The sequence below is a fragment of the Syngnathus floridae genome, chromosome 9 (genome assembly GCF_059516105.1).
Source record: "Syngnathus floridae isolate MCC-2025c chromosome 9, RoL_Sflo_1.0, whole genome shotgun sequence".
In the NCBI taxonomy this organism is placed as follows: Eukaryota; Metazoa; Chordata; class Actinopteri; order Syngnathiformes; family Syngnathidae; genus Syngnathus; species Syngnathus floridae.
Window position 1 is genome coordinate 4229495 of NC_142421.1, and position 15630 is coordinate 4245124.

A 15630-nucleotide genomic window follows, 5' to 3' on the forward strand; every position below is an offset into this window, starting at 1 on the left:
CAGTAAGGCCATCGTTTGGAATAACTCTTTTCAATTCCCGGGTGCTCATTTTCTTTGAAACTCGCCAGATGTTGCTGTGGTCACAATGACATCGCCTTCATATTGGTGTTCATTATATGTCGTTTCAATATTCGACCAATGCCTTCTGCGAGTTGCTTGTCTTCTGAAGGTTTAGTCAGTTACAGTGGCGATAAAGAGTCTGCGCATCCCTGCTGAGTTTTTTTTGCGCTATGTGTATTAAAAAAAATATGGAAGCAAGTTAAATCGTTTGAAGCATGTGCTGTTAGAGGAGGAAAGAAATACCAGGAAAACGACTAGTCGAAGAGGGTGTGCACAATTGTGCAACCACATTATCTATGATTTGCATTCTCTTCATTATTTTTCAGTTGAGTTGTACAGGTTATAGGTCGCATAAGTGATGGGAAAAGCCTTGAAATAATTTATCACTGTCTCCTTTTTCAATCTAGCAAAAAAACAATCGGGCGGTCGAACAAGGGTGTGTAGACTTTTTATATCCACTTATGCCTGCTTGATGCATCGTTTTGAAAATTTTCCTTGTCAGTGAGAAATTTGTCACAAAATAAGAAATAAAGTAAGAACCGATAACCATTAGGGATGTCCCGATATAACTTTCAATAAGGTTTCGATATCGTAACCGATAATGATCCGATACAATACCAGCCTGAATCATACGTACGTTTTTATTTTATTTAGTAGTCTGGATTGTCAGAAACAAATGTTTGCGGGGTTGTATTATCTGGCAGCCGAGATCTGAAGGTGTGCACGCACCAAGTTGAAGCATTCTTTGATGCCGACTCGTCAACGTCACGATTCGCACTGAATCGAATTCGCCACAAACGATGCCTTCAGATAAGATGTCACTGGCGTAAACGGTCTTCTAAAAACCTTGTCAGAAGTCTGCTAATTAGCGAGAGTCTGACGGTACCGAGCCATGATTGAGAAATAAATCAATCAAGAGCAGCGTGAGATGTCTACGACGCTCGTCTGTCATGGTAGAGCTCGCCGTTGCTCTTGTGAAGATCCGCCTTAGTGAAAAGCGCACACAAAGGCTTTGCAAGCTGCGGGCTGGTGTTTTATCAGAGGTGCGAGAAACGCGCGAGCTGTCAAGCCTATTAGAAATGTATTTATTTCGGCTGAGACGATTGCGTGCGAGACGCATTGTGACGCCAGCGGTCTATTTGCGGCGGCATCAGTATGCGGCGTAACCGCACACCCGGGCCGCCCCTGACACTTTGTCGCTCACAAAAAAAAAAATGAATAAAAAAAATGATTTTGAAAGGGGATGTTTGCAATGTGGGAGAGAGCTCACTCGATGCTTAGAACATTTTTGATGTGACAGCAGAGTGGAAATATCGCTGGCGTGGATTGAGCTCGTTTCCAGAAGGGGAGGGGGGGAGTACGGTGCAGACATTTCTTGACCTTCTGGGTTGTCCGCCAACTTTTTAATAATGATTACTTTTAATTTTGAATTAATTACAGCTGAATTACATCTCAGCTGTCTATTTTGAGGTGAAACTTTAACAGGCGGTATCTTTTTTTTTTTTTTTTGGCAGAGCCATCTCTGTGGCACACTTTTCAGACGTCATAAATAAAATATAATGTTCACATGGGCGTGCTTAAGCAACAAAAAGAACCAATGTCTGAGTTGTTCGACAATGATTTCCAGCAGATCTTTTTGCAAGGGTTGGTGGGTGGGTGGGGGGTAGGGGGGGAAAAACCCACAAACAAAATTCACTGTCAAATTCAAAGCAAGCTGTTTCTCTTTTTGATGATCACGCCATCTCCCCGCTGTGTCAATCACTCGCCATTTTTTTTCTTTTCTAAAAGCTGCGAGCTGAAAGTGCTTTGTGAAGCGAGGTAAATTGATTCATGTCATATTAAGCAGGCCAGCCCGACCACGTCGTGGTTGTTTTCATGAAGCCATTAAATCCTCTCATCTAAGTATTGGTAACGGCCGTTGTCGCTGGCACACACGCACACACACACACTGCATGTCACGACAGAGGAAATAACAAGGCTCTAATGAGACACGCTCGATGCCCATTAAACGTCAAATTATCGAGTCACGCGTGGCCTGCTTTGACATGACTCTGACTTAATATGAAATAGACGAGCATTACCGCGGATTTCAGATATACGATGATCAAAAGTATTGAGACATTTTGTGGATTCATTCATCATACAGGGCCCATTGGTTGCATTTAAACCATAAATATTTTTTACAGTATCTATCGTAATACCATGCAAGGATTTTAAAATTATATAATATTATATTACATCACATTACATTACATTATATTATATTATATTATATTATGCAAATACTTGAATCCATCATTCTGCTGCAGATGTTTCCTTGCTTTTATACTATTTTTATATTTGTGTATGCTATTTTATCTCTGCACGGCGACCTTGAGTGCCTTGAAAGGCAAATAAAATGTATTAGAAGTTTTATCTGGACGAAAAGTAGGGTTTTGCTACCATTTTGAACAATTGTATTCTTCTCACTTTTGCGTGGAATCATTTGGGGTAGGCGCTTTTCTTCTCCAGCATGACACCAAGCAGGCCATGATAGCATGCTTGGTTGATTCGGTGAGGAAGAACCTGACTTAACAACCGCGTCAAACACTTTTGGGAGGGCGCAGAGCTTGTGAGCCAGACCCTCTCATATGGATGAAAAGTCTTGCAAAAATTCATCCCCCCAAAGAGTGGGAGCCGTTATATAATTCACTCTGCTCGAAAGGGGATTGTCTCTTTGACATTAGCGGTGCGAGCTATATTGTTGCAATCAAGTGGAAAGTGCTCAAATGTCGACTCTTGCTACGTTGTGACCTCTTCCTCCAGCCCGTTGAAGGTCATTGCTTCCTGTCTGAAATGGCAGAGCGCCTGAAAACACTGCGCTTCCACACTATAGAGGCAAAAAAGAGGGGAGGGCATTATCTCAGGATGGAGCTGACCTTTCCACCTCATATCAAAGTTAAATAGACGGCACAGTCTGGGAAACTTGGCAGAGTGCCGACGGGTTGTGTCCGACTGCACTCGATCTGTGTTTTGCTTTATTTCGCGGGGATTTTTCTGCCTTTTCCCCTTTCGCAATCCGTTCCGAAAAGGAAGCCTCAACTCGGAAGTGAGCGAACTCACTGCCGACTCATCACGTGTGTTACATGTTGTTAAAAACGCGCTGCTTGCTGTTGTTTGGCTATTAACAGCGGCGATAACTTCCTTTTACGACTTGAAGGAACGGCATTGGCGTTGTGCCCCCTCCCATCATTGAAGTTAAGCCACTTTTAGTGTTTCTCTAGCCTCCTATACACGATCCATCCATCTATCTGTCCGTCTTAACAACGAGATGCGAGTCCCAGTGGTGCACCGCTGCGAATTGGACCGTATGTGAGATTTTAATTCTCTCAGAGGAGCAACACAACCCGGCTCATTAAAAGGAAAGCGTGTCTGTAGAAGAAGAAGAAGAGGTTGAAGGAAAAATCAATGGTCACAACAATGCACTACGTGTGGGCATCTCCGTCAGCCGCCGTATGATGAATTCATTAACGTGATTGAAGTTGGTCCACGGTTCAAAACCCAAGACAGCGAGCTGACATGAATCAAAGCCACGAGAGTGAAGTCATGACCCGAATTCTTTCATTTAATCGTGTTCCGTGCCGATAATGACTGTGACTTCCAACGCGCTGGTTGTATTTCATGAACCGCCAGATCACAAAATGTCCGCGTAGAGCTGTGAATTATGGGTAAAGATCCATCGGAGGTTTCCTTTTAACATTTGTTCTTTCTCCGGAGGGAATAACACAGAGAGGGGTAATAAGGGACCGCGTGAAGGCTGAAGTAATATGATTTTTTTATTGGCTCGCCCACTAAAATCTGCAACATACGACGGAGCATGGAATGAATATAAAAAAAAAAAGACCACTCATTCACTGCTATAGACGTCAAACATCCATTTTAACTGGGAACGAGTTAAGCGTTTGTTGACAGCTGAGTTTCAATTTCGAGAAGTGAAGTCTCAAATATACATTGTATATTCCGAAAACGATTATAAATATGTTCAGTGTATCATTACGATAAAGAGCTTCAATGTATACCTTGATTACATAATTAAAATGTATACATAATTAATGGAGTTCTACTTGCGCTATAAAATACTAGGACATCATTTGAAACTTCAAAATGAAGCTAGCCTGGCTATATTTAGCTCCTCGGGCAACATCCAAAGATGTTCATCTTGCGGTTATCACTGCAGCTACTACTTTCATAGCTTTGGGCATTTTAGAGCACAATACGGGGAAAAAATATGAATCGGTCAGTTTTTCAGTGAAAAGGGTTTATTTCAGCACCCTCCTCCCACTTTGGTACCTACGGGCAAGACAGCGAGTCAGGGTAAGAGGCGTTAAAACGCCATCTTGGATGGCTAGCAGGGAAAAAGGCTAATAAAGCTTTGACTGCAGTTCCGTGTTGTTATATGTTGTGAGCTTCTAATAAAAACTGCTGCTAGACTCTTCGGCTTCTGCATGTTTTTGTTACATTATAGCTACTATATCATTGCTGTGCAAAGTGCTACTCAGAGTTGTTTAAGTGCATTTCATTTCAAAAGTGGAAAAATATTCAACTTGATGAGAAATAAAGCTCCAAGAATGGGATATTGAATAGTTTCACATAATAAGGCTTGCTATTCATCTCTTGGCAAGCGTGCGCAGAGCAGTTTTGTCCCCGAGATTAAAAAATGTAAACTGCCAGCTGCGACTTAAGTCGAATTTTGAACTCAGGAGTCCCCGACTTCATTGTACTTTGACGGTCTCCGGCGCGCCGCTTTATGTGACTCCCGCTCGCCTTACACAACTCTCACTGCATTTAATTAGAAACCCCGAGCCGCCGAGCTCCTACAAGCATTGCGGCAAAAGAAAAAAAAAATACCACCTAGGATCGTATATCCACCGAAAGCACACCAGGACCTGGACCTTGCATGACCTCCTCTCCATCCACACTTGCGCACACTCGCGGCGGACAATAAGGCGCTCGAAAGCAATTAAACATGTACCCAATAAATCTCGATTAAAAGTCTTGAAATTGCTTTAGCCCAGTAATTATTTTTTTTTTTACTTGCGGGATCCTTACGTTTTAAAACTTTTTATTTTAGATTACTACTGCATGATTTGCATCTATATGTAATCATCTCAAGTCAGTGATCCCAAACACACGGTGGAAATCCCATTTTGAGCTTCTCCAAGTTTAACAGTAGAGTATTTCAACTGAAAAACTGTCATCTCAGAAGATTAAAAATTTCAACCCTCAGCACGAAAGGCTCTGAAAAACTCAATGAAGAAAAAAATCCAAATTTAGAAAAAACCGCAAAGCTTTTCCAGTGCAAAGCGGTGTCCTAATTCTAAGAGGTTAGTGACATTTTACATTCTGAGCTTGTTTGGAAAGTTTGGCATGGGGAGGGGAGAAAAAAAAAAAAAAAAAAAAGCCTCGCCACTTTAACAAGGCTGTTTAAATGTTGATGAGAAGTCTGTTGCCACCCACTGGCTCATCATCAAAAAAACATGCGTGATCATGCAAATATGAATTCAATCTGAATATTTCCGAGAGTGAATAAAAATGCCCCTGAAAGGTAGATGAAACAATTGCACTTGGTGGGGAGAATATTAAAAAACAAAGCCAAAACAGTCTTATAAGTCAATTCTGTTCACACGTGAGACTATTGAAAAGATGTTATTTCAAAGGAGCTCGGATCTCTCAAGGACGACCACCCCCAACATTATCGTCACGGTCATTAAAAGTCACGGAAAGTAACTTTTAATGACGCCTTTTCTTGTTGCTTTACCAGAAATAAATGCGAGATGATTAAATTTTAAAACGCAATCGGAAAAAAATATATACCCTTTGACCTACAAAGTAGGTGTGAAAGACATTATATTTGAAAAAGTGACTTGTAGACATTTTATTACAATCCATAAAACTACCGCAGCGAAAAAATATTCCAATAATGATGACAGTTTGTCTTTATGATCTTGTCGTCAATCAAGTTGTGACACAAGCGAGGAGCGTCATCCTAATTCAGAAATCAGCTCGTCAATCATCACTTACAAAATCCGTCTTAATTTCACGACCTCAGAAATATTCACGCAATTGACTCACAACTGGTTAATTGGCCAAGAGATGAAGCGAGCGAAGGCCAACTATCGAGTTGGCATTTGGCAGCCGTTTTGACCAATCTGAAACCTGAGGAGATTTTCAGGCAAGTGAAGAAGGATGTCGATAGATGTTTGAGGAGGAAAAAAAAAAAAAAAAAAATCCTCAGATTTGGCCACATCAACAATTTTGAAAGAAAGAGCAAAGTACACAAAGGACCAGGGAGACTACAAAAAAAACTGAATGACTGTCATTTTAAAAATGGATTTACAAAGAGATGCTTCAACGAGATAAAGCCGAGTTTGAAAAATGAAAAATGGTGAAAAAAGCAGAAACTGGCAGGCAGCAACCCGAAATTGTTAATATTGGTTTTCTGTTTATTTTCCATTGACTCCAACACCACAAAAACACGGGGGAGGGAAAACGGCAATTAAAAAGCCACAATGTTGTTATTTTTCTTTTTCTAACGAAGTGTGTTTTCTCAACTCGACCGAGACTTTGCGCTCGGATATCCACCTACACCTTTTGTTCTTTGGGTAATTACGTTTTGGTGGCGCCACCCCAGGAGACACCCGTGCCTCCCCAAACCAATGCAGCAGCTTGTGTTTGCGCAAATGTGCACTTCAAGGTCGTTTCCGACGTCTGATGCCAGTGATGAAAAAAAGGAGCTTTTTTTTTAGGGCAAAGTTCAGATACGGGTTAATGCAAAAGTACCAAAGTTAGGAAAAGTGCTCCTGAGGAGATGTGTCAAAGCCTATTGGTAATGTCGCAGCTGATGAGGCGTAATTGTTGAAAATAAAGAGAAGGGCTATTTTTGTCTGTCTAATGGCAGTGCAGCAGGAAATGAGTGGCTATCTGAAACGAGCATTAGTCCAATTTCAGCGGTAGGATGGTAATGCTGGATAATCTGCCCAACGCAGGTAATGAATCCAATTTTTGGTTGGTTGGTTGATTCGCCGCTTTGAAGATCTACATCACACTGGAAGTGCAATGAGAGGGCTTAGTTCGACATTGGCTGTAAATTAATATAACTGATTTAAAAAATATATATATAGTCTTGATCTTGTCGGTAACTGTTCCGTATTTTACTTTGAAGTCATTTTGTTAAAGTAAAGAAATGGCAATCATTTTTCTCGCGCATTAAAACCACCGCATTTTTATTATCAGGTTTTGTTTTTTTTTTACAATTGAATTCTAATCTTGTGTGAATATCATTTTCAAACATGTACTCAACAGGGGTTACTGTTTAATTCGAGTACTTAAGGTCGAGAGAGCGAGAGAGCGAGAAGAGAGAGAGAGACAAAGAAAAAAAAAAAAATTCCCGCAAGCGAGTTCAAACAGGTTCAGTTCAATTTCCTGAGCAACAGATTGCTAGAATGAAGATTTTAGGAGCCATGCCAAGTCCATATTTGATACTATTCAATTAATTTCCCTGCTTTGCAGAAATGACATTTCCTATAGATTTCCGACTTCTCAACGTTTACGCCGCCACATTTATTTTGAATGACTTAAGTGAGGCCAAGCGCGAAAAGTAAGCCGCACATTATTGACTTTTTTTTCGGTTGCCAATTAACATCTCACCGAGGGCGCGAAGTTAAAAAAAAAAAAAAAGTAGTCGCTCCTTGGCTAACCCTAGCGCATTTACATTTAAGAAATAAGACACCATAAAGTCACGTTCGAACTGTTAAAGATTTTATACATAATAAATTTCAAATTATGATGCCAATACGAACTTCGTCATACATATTTAATTTTGCTCTCCGCCGAAATTCATCTCCCGTCTGTTTATATCGCTGCCATTAACATCAAATATGTATGATACGTATTTCTTCAACTCAGCTAAGGTAAAACTACCTAACTGGGTTGCTTGACATTATTAAGCGGTTCAAAAGGTTACCGCATACCGGTATGCTTAAAAGCGACTGAACTGGACGATTGGGGGAAAAAAAAATTGCCGTCGCCAATTTCCCGCCGCACGTCAGGCAATTAACCCCTCGCACGCACATCAACTCAACCGGATTGCCCTGGCCGCTGCGGCTATATTATAAAACGACAAAGAAAGGGGGAAAAAATGCTCAAATAGGCCGAAAGAGAAATTGAGGGAAATGAAGACGATATTGACAGCCCATCCATCTGGGCTGCGCTCCCAAAAGATTCCACTTCCATCCATCCATCTACAAATGGATTGCATGGCTAGCAAAGTCTCGACCAAAATGTCCTTGCCATTGGTCCGAGTTGGAGCTGAAATGAATTACGTAAGAAAACAACCCACAGCATTCCAGGAAAACCATCAAGGAACGGCTTCGGCGAAATCCGTCGCTAAAACCCAGATCTTACCACCCACATGGGTGAACTGGAGAGAAAGGAGGAGAGTTCCCGCGGTGAGTGTCAGCAGCTCAGACAGGCTTGCATAATAACATGGAGCATATTCAGAGAAGTCTGCCGCACATGGCGAGAGAGTTCAGCTGCCATTTTTTGTCAGGAGCGTTTACAAGCTTCATAGATGCTCCTCATTACCGGTGCAAGTTCCTCATCCATCCTGATGCCCCTGGGACAGGCTCGTCCCCTGATGTTGGAGTTTCTGATCCAAAGGGACAATCCATGTTCGGGCTTGTTGATCTTAAGTGGCCTCAAATACGCAATTATGCAGATGCTGATTCAGTCGGACAACTCAACGGGTTCCATCTATTTTCAACGATAACCGACTCTTTGCAACTTTTAACTGGGTTTCCTCGCTGCTAATTAGCGATTAGCAGAGCACGGCTACACTTTGACACTTTTCTAGTTTAGAGAGCAGTGGCAGTAAATTGCATTGTGCCTGAAGGAACACTGTGAGCACACCTGTCCTCTCGTCCGGCTGGACTTTATTTTGCAACGCCACTCTCCTTTCACCGGGGAGAGCGCGGCGGATGGAGGGATTCAATAAAGGGAGACTGATTAACATTCGGATCCAATATAAATGTGTCAGTTGGCGGCGTGGACGCCAAAAGCCACCGCGAGAACCGCACGGGAACTGTGCGCCGCCAAGGCTTCGGAATACAGAAGAGCGAATTCGCCGCCGGGGAGATTCTGATTTATTTACATGGAACCCAGGCCGCACGCTCGGGGGTTGAGTCTGTGCCAAAAACACGAAAAGCGGCAACTGGCATCTTGACAGGAGGCAGCTCATTTATCCGACGCCATCTGTACCAGTGGCTATTAGATAATCGGCCTTGAGGTGGCGACGGTGAGCACGCCAGGCCTCTGCCGCAGTTTATGACTTTGACAGGGTCGCGTCAGAAAAGTGGCTGTCGCGAGTCCAGATGTTTTCAAAAGATCTGGAGGAGTTCCCACGACCAAAATTTGGTCGCGCTCCAAACTGAACGACTTTCGAGAGCGTTAAGGTCGCACCGTACTTGCAGTATAGTATTCACAGTACTCGTAAATTTCATGTACATATCTCAAGGTCATTTCGTGTATCAAAGTCAATGTCAGGTGAAAAGCGCAGAGTCGTCGTCGTCTCATCTTAGTCCCCGTTTTGCAAACCGAACCTGATTATTTCCTTGCAGGCAATTTTCGTGATCATGTCGCTGCTTTTCTCGCCGACCTAAAGATGATCCCTGGCACTTTGAGAATATGTTTGTATTTGAATTCATAAATCGAGTGCATCCAGAAGGGGATTTTCAAAATCTATTTGAAAGTGGCTGTGAACATGCTTTATCCAAATCTGATGCACGACATCTGAAGGGCCCCACAGCTACCAGCCGGTCGCCACTTCTTCCAAACAACTCGTTATTTTCTTGATCTTTTCTGCCTCTGCCTCAGCGACATGACATGAACAAGAGTGAGTTTGCAGCTTACAAGGGAACAAGCTGTCTTACAATGTCACTAGATGGCAGTATTGAGCAGCACAAGTCAGATATGAGGGGGTCGGGTCCTGATCATGAATCGTATGGGATGGGAACAGTGAGGAAGACATCTGAGCTACTCTTGTGCTTGGCTGTTTATTTTAATAAGATAATGTCCTCATGTGACTCTTACCTTTGACCTTGACCGGGGTGAGCTGGGCTTTCGTGAGGATCTCCGCGAATCATAGGGTGTGGTGGCTCCACCACTGCGGAACACTCAGGAAATGAATGTTTTATCAGTCTGTGTAAAAAAAAATAAAAAATGTAAACAACAAGAGATGATGAGGGGGCGGGTGTTTAGAGTTAACTCAGTAAGTTGCCCGCACAACAAGCAGCACAGTGATGTAGTGGTTAGCATGCATGCCTAACAGTTGAGGGGTTCTGGGTTCGAGTCTCATAAAAAAAAAATGCATGGAAGGGTCAGTGAAGGCTAATCAAATTAAGGGAAACAAACCAGTCGAGCCAGACGCACTGCCGATTAGCGTGAAGAAGAATCATTTGCCTGTATTTATCGTCACGGCAACGGCGTGCATTGTGCAAACGCTTCAAGTGTTCAGGTGGTGGAGAGAAAAGGCAGAACAGCCTGTTCTGCTCACAGGAGAGAGTGTGTGGGAGGGAGGCGATAGCAAGCAGGCTGTCCCTCTCTTTCCGCTGCAAAATGGAGGGGGAGATACATTCTGCTGCTTTTTTCTTTTTTGCCGCTCAAAATAAACACCGAAAAGTCATCTCCACAACTGCTTTCAATCACAAATCATTCGGGGGATGCGTCAGGAGAAGTGCATCCATCCAATCTGCAGGCCTCCAATCTGCTCAACCTCTCCTGACACGTTTACTTGGCTCAGCGTGAGAAAAGGCAGCCGCCGTTGCAGAGGAGCTGAGGGAGTGCGGGAACATGACAGGCGCCGGCGCAATTGCCGCTCATCAGGGGGGCCCCGTGACCCTCATCAAAGTCATCGTGTAAACACAATTGTGGGGAGTCTTGACGTGACGGCTTCTCCTTCAGTAGATGAGGAGGAACCACCAAATTGTTTCCTGGCTTTATTGAAGTGATAAAAAAACATTTTGGGGAAAAAAAAAATCTGCGTTTTTTAGTTTTTTTGTAGCGTAAGTCAACTTCCAAATTGTGTTCTTCCAATGCCGCCTCGTAAGACACATAATAAAAAGTAATGTGGTTTGTAGATTGGATCCGCATTAAAATTTGATATTTTCTTCCTGGGCTCAAGCATAGTAATAATAATAATCGAGCTGATATTTATGCGGTGGAAGCACAACAGGAAGGAAACTCTTGTTAACTTTCTTATTGGGACCGAGTTGCTCTGCTCAACTTATTTTTTACGATATATATATATATATATATATAATAAATCCTTTGACAGTATCCGGTGGGATACATTCCACTAATGTACAACCTTGTTTGGCTTCTTTCAAAGTTCTTTTTTTCTTGACAATTGACTACATATCCCGCTGTGTGTTTTTGTTTCAAAGCATTGATGTAATTTACAGTATGAGCAAGTTAACAGGCAACTTTATAGCACCTAGCCGCCATTTTCGCAGCTGCTGAGGCCTCCAACATCTGCTTTCTATTAATGTCGCCCTCTAAGAAACATTAGACCAAACACGCATTTGTTGACTTAAGACGTGGGACCGGGGCCGAGCGGGATTTCATAATGCGCCTGCCTGGCGATGTGAGCTATCGCGCTCGGAATCACTGGCCATGACCCCGAACGTTGCGAAAGACTCTTCCCGGTGCGCTCCGACTCCAAACGCTTACTTTTCAAATGACTCATTTTATGTTCGATGAAATTTTATCACAGGCCAATCATCACGTCCTCCCCCCCTCCCCGCTTAATGAATTTGATGATGAATGGCTTCTTTTATCGCAGGCAAATTAAACCTCCATTGCTAATGTCAGCTTTTAGCATAAGTGCTTACGCCGTTGCAAAATTCAACGTTAGAATAACACGGAAGTGCGGACACGAATACCAGGGCGGGCTTCGGTTAACCAGACATGCATGACATAATCACAGTGACACACAAACACACACACACACAGCTGGATCTTCACATGATGGAAACGATCCAAACACAACCGCAGCTAGACTTTGCGGCCAACTCCCTTTCTTAAATAAACAAAGCCTGTCTCTTTTGCACGCCGCAGCAAAGTGTGTGTGTCTGATGAGGTGTGCGTGTGGTTCTACGCCCCAAAACGGCACGGATCCAACTGCAACAATGTAAATTGTTTCAGGTTCAAAGTGGCCTCTGTAGCTGGTGTACACCCCCGCAGCGCCGGTGCGCATTTATAGAATGCCGCGCACGTACATTTCGTCAGCGGGAACTTGTCAAAACAGTCGCATTGTTTTGTACCTGCAAAAAAACTTTTGCAGCTTCATCCGACTTTCCCCGGCAAGGTCGCTCGCACGGGTTTTAAGTTTGGTGACACGCTGACAATCCCGCGTCAATTAGAATACTCCTTGAAAGCATCGAGAAGGGGGGGGGGACAACATGGCGACGACATCCTGCCCGCATGCTGTGGCTTTTACTTGTGTTTTTCAAGATGTCTGCAACCAGCTGGGTGTGTTTACAACACTTTCATCCTCCCAAAAGCAAAACACCCAGCGAGTCATATTCAAAGGTGAAATGAGCTCTGCGTGATCTTGTCCAGATGTTACGATGCGGGAAATAAGAACTGCGGGAAATTGCTCAAAATGACGGATACGTTTGACGTTTATCGTGCGTGAGCTGGAAGGCTCACTTGACACGCGGTGTTGATGCTTTATGATCCCTTCTGTTTTAAGTGCATTTGCACCATCTTGTGGCATCTTTAAGCAATTACAACTCCTTTTCGCAATTTTTTTTTTTTTACTATTTGCATTTGCACCATCTTGTGGCATCTTTATGCAATTACAACTGCTTTTCGCAGGGTTTTTATTTTTACTATTTGTGGCCTATGCGCCACAAAAAGCTGAGGTCGACCATACGTCAACGTCGTTAAGTCATGTGAAACGACATTATCAAAGTTGTAAAACCAAGAAATACACCAAACCGTGATTTCTGGCGCCTCTGGCACCCTGAAATGAAGTTACGTGTAAAGTCATCCAAGGTAACCGATTATTATCACTGTTGGCAAGATGCGATCTTATCTTTCCACATATGCACTGATAGCAAAACGCTTGTCTTCAAACGAGAGAGTGTAAAGCTTGGTTGCCATGACGACACTGCCGATGGAGATCTTAGACAAAGCTTCCCTGTTTTGCAGTAAAATGAATCATGGCAAGGATGAAGCCTTTTTGGCTCTGTTTACGCCGACTTGCCCTCAAGACGTACAATGGTTATTTTGTGGCCATTACAAAAGCATTAACTGGAATGTTCCTGACTTTTGACGTCTTCCTTAAGCACAGACTGCGAGCGGGCGTGTTACGATACTACTTGGCGCTTTTTTTATGGATGGATTCATGAAAGGCCCCCGAGTGTGTAGGCTTGAGGGGGGGGTCCAAAACCTTCAAGCTTGTTACCTTGACACTCTAGCAGCTATTAAATATACTGTTGAGGGCCTGCCAACAAGCCAGTTTTGTTATTTCTACTTGATCGCACATACCGTAACATCTAGTTTGAATTGTTAAGAATGTTCAAATCAGATCTGAGCCTCCATGTTTTTCTTCATATCTAGGGGGAATGAAAATGATTCTGAACCTAACAAAAGGCTTTCAGAAGCTTCGTCGCACAGGTTTTTCTGAAGGAAAATGAAAAGCTGATTAAATCAGCCGATATTGAAATGAAGAAAAAAAAAAAAGCTCCAAGTTTAGTCCAAGAACATGGGTGCAAACATTCTTCACCCAAGACCGCAAAATCTCATTTACCACACAAATAGATCTCATCTGTCCGGGGAGCAACCTGGGTGGACTGACCCTGCCCTAGATCAACAGCGTAGATAATGGACAGATGATTGAACAGGCCCTCGTGCGTTTGCTTGTCTTTATTCGGAGGTTATTTCCAGCGGTAGCGTTGTGACAAGGCAAAAGGGCGGGCTCGGACATCGATATCTGATTTCTGTGCTAATCTGTAAGAAAGAGACATCGGCTAATATGGCTTGACGTCTGGGTCGATGCCTCCTGGACGAAACAAGCTGGCTGAAAACTTCAAACAGTCAGCAAGAATGCGCAGGCGTCTGGGTGGGAGGATTTTCGACATGGCTGCGTGAGGTTGCGCGGCAAAGCTCATATAAGCTTTCGGCGGGAACTCGGCCAGATGGAGGGAGTTGAGCTATCTGGAGGTTTGAGGGGTCACGTCACTCCGGAGGTCAGCCAGTTCTGCTATTCATTACATCAAGCCATATGTCATTGTATCTGCTCCACCCAGCCAGCCAGCAGACTACGTTCTGTTCCCCGGAATTGTCAGGCAGTGACACAATCCTTCCATCTCTCACTCCCGCCAAAGTGTGATTGTGTACAAGTGTGTGATTAATTCGGAGTGGTCTGGCGGGGATAATGGTGCTGAGGAAGTTCTCAAAGTTGCATTCATTTACACCGCTTTTTAATTTTTTTTTTTTAAAAGAAAGAAAATCTTCGCAGAGGTTGACCAGCAAAGCGGAAAATAGTGTCCGTAAGGAGGTGAACGAGAGCCCATTTACACGCGGGGGGGACAAGTTCATTCAAGTCTTTTTGTTTTTAATTTGCTGTATCAGCTTCAACCGAACAAGCGTTCCAAGAAAACACATTTGATTAAATAGCAAACTCCTAGTGAATGATGCTTCCTCGTTAGCTTGTCTGATTACACCCCAACAATATGAATTATTCATGCCTCTTTGAGAGACATGATTCGTTTCAATCGTGTCATATTGAAGGTTGCTTTAAACATCATAACAGTCAAGTGAGTGCACGCCGTGGTTCCTAACAAGGACGGCATGTAATTAACCGTGACTTTCATTCTGATGAACCATTATTTTCTGCGGTGACTTGTTTTTGTTAGTCAAACAAACAATGTGAGCAATGTGTCAGGTAATCTGTGCAGGCAGTCATCTGGTAAATAAATAGGCTCGAGATAGAAATAAGATAACCGTGGCAACACTACTCTTGAAATTAATAGACACCCAATTAATAAATTGCATTGCAATTATTCCAAACCCATGTTGCATAGATGTAGTCAAAGAATAATTAATGGAACATACCAGGCCGCTGCATTATGTAGATGTGTTTCTCACATTGGCATCAACAGCTTCAGTGGGAAAACCACCAGATCCAAAATGGCGCTGTGGTGAAATAAATACATATATTATTTCAATGCGAATTAGCATCAGTTGAAATATTAGCAACTACCTACTTTCCCTGTCCCCTTTCTGCTGTTTTGGGACAGGTTATCAAGGAAACTGCATTGTAAACAATTAACATTATTAGCGTGTTTTTCACTGGACTAACACAAATTCAAAATCAGTTTGTACTTGAGGAAAGAAAGTGCGTACTTTTCCCTGCTTGCGAGTCAGTGATAACATTAGCTCTGCTTATTTGTGTGATGAGGAGGCGGGGAGTCAATGAATCACACGAACAGATGAAGGGAAGAACTTATTCTTCGTGAAAAGGGCTTA

At 42.9% G+C, this 15630-nt stretch overlaps 1 protein-coding gene across 4 annotated transcripts in view; it reads right to left on the minus strand.

Moving 5' to 3' along the window:
* LOC148393012 (VPS10 domain-containing receptor SorCS1-like) overlaps positions 1–15630 on the minus strand; it is a 59531-nt gene that overhangs the window by 42403 nt on the left and 1498 nt on the right. For 3 of the 4 annotated variants that reach the window (XM_088384367.1, XM_088384366.1, XM_088384371.1), the window contains exons 2-3: positions 15217–15297; positions 10186–10293 (exon numbers count right to left, since the gene is read on the minus strand). The gene's annotated coding sequence lies outside the window, so the exon portion shown is untranslated. Of the gene's footprint in view, positions 1–10185; positions 10294–15216; positions 15298–15507; position 15630 lie in introns of those variants that run through there. The other variant, XM_088384368.1, reaches the window with a different exon arrangement.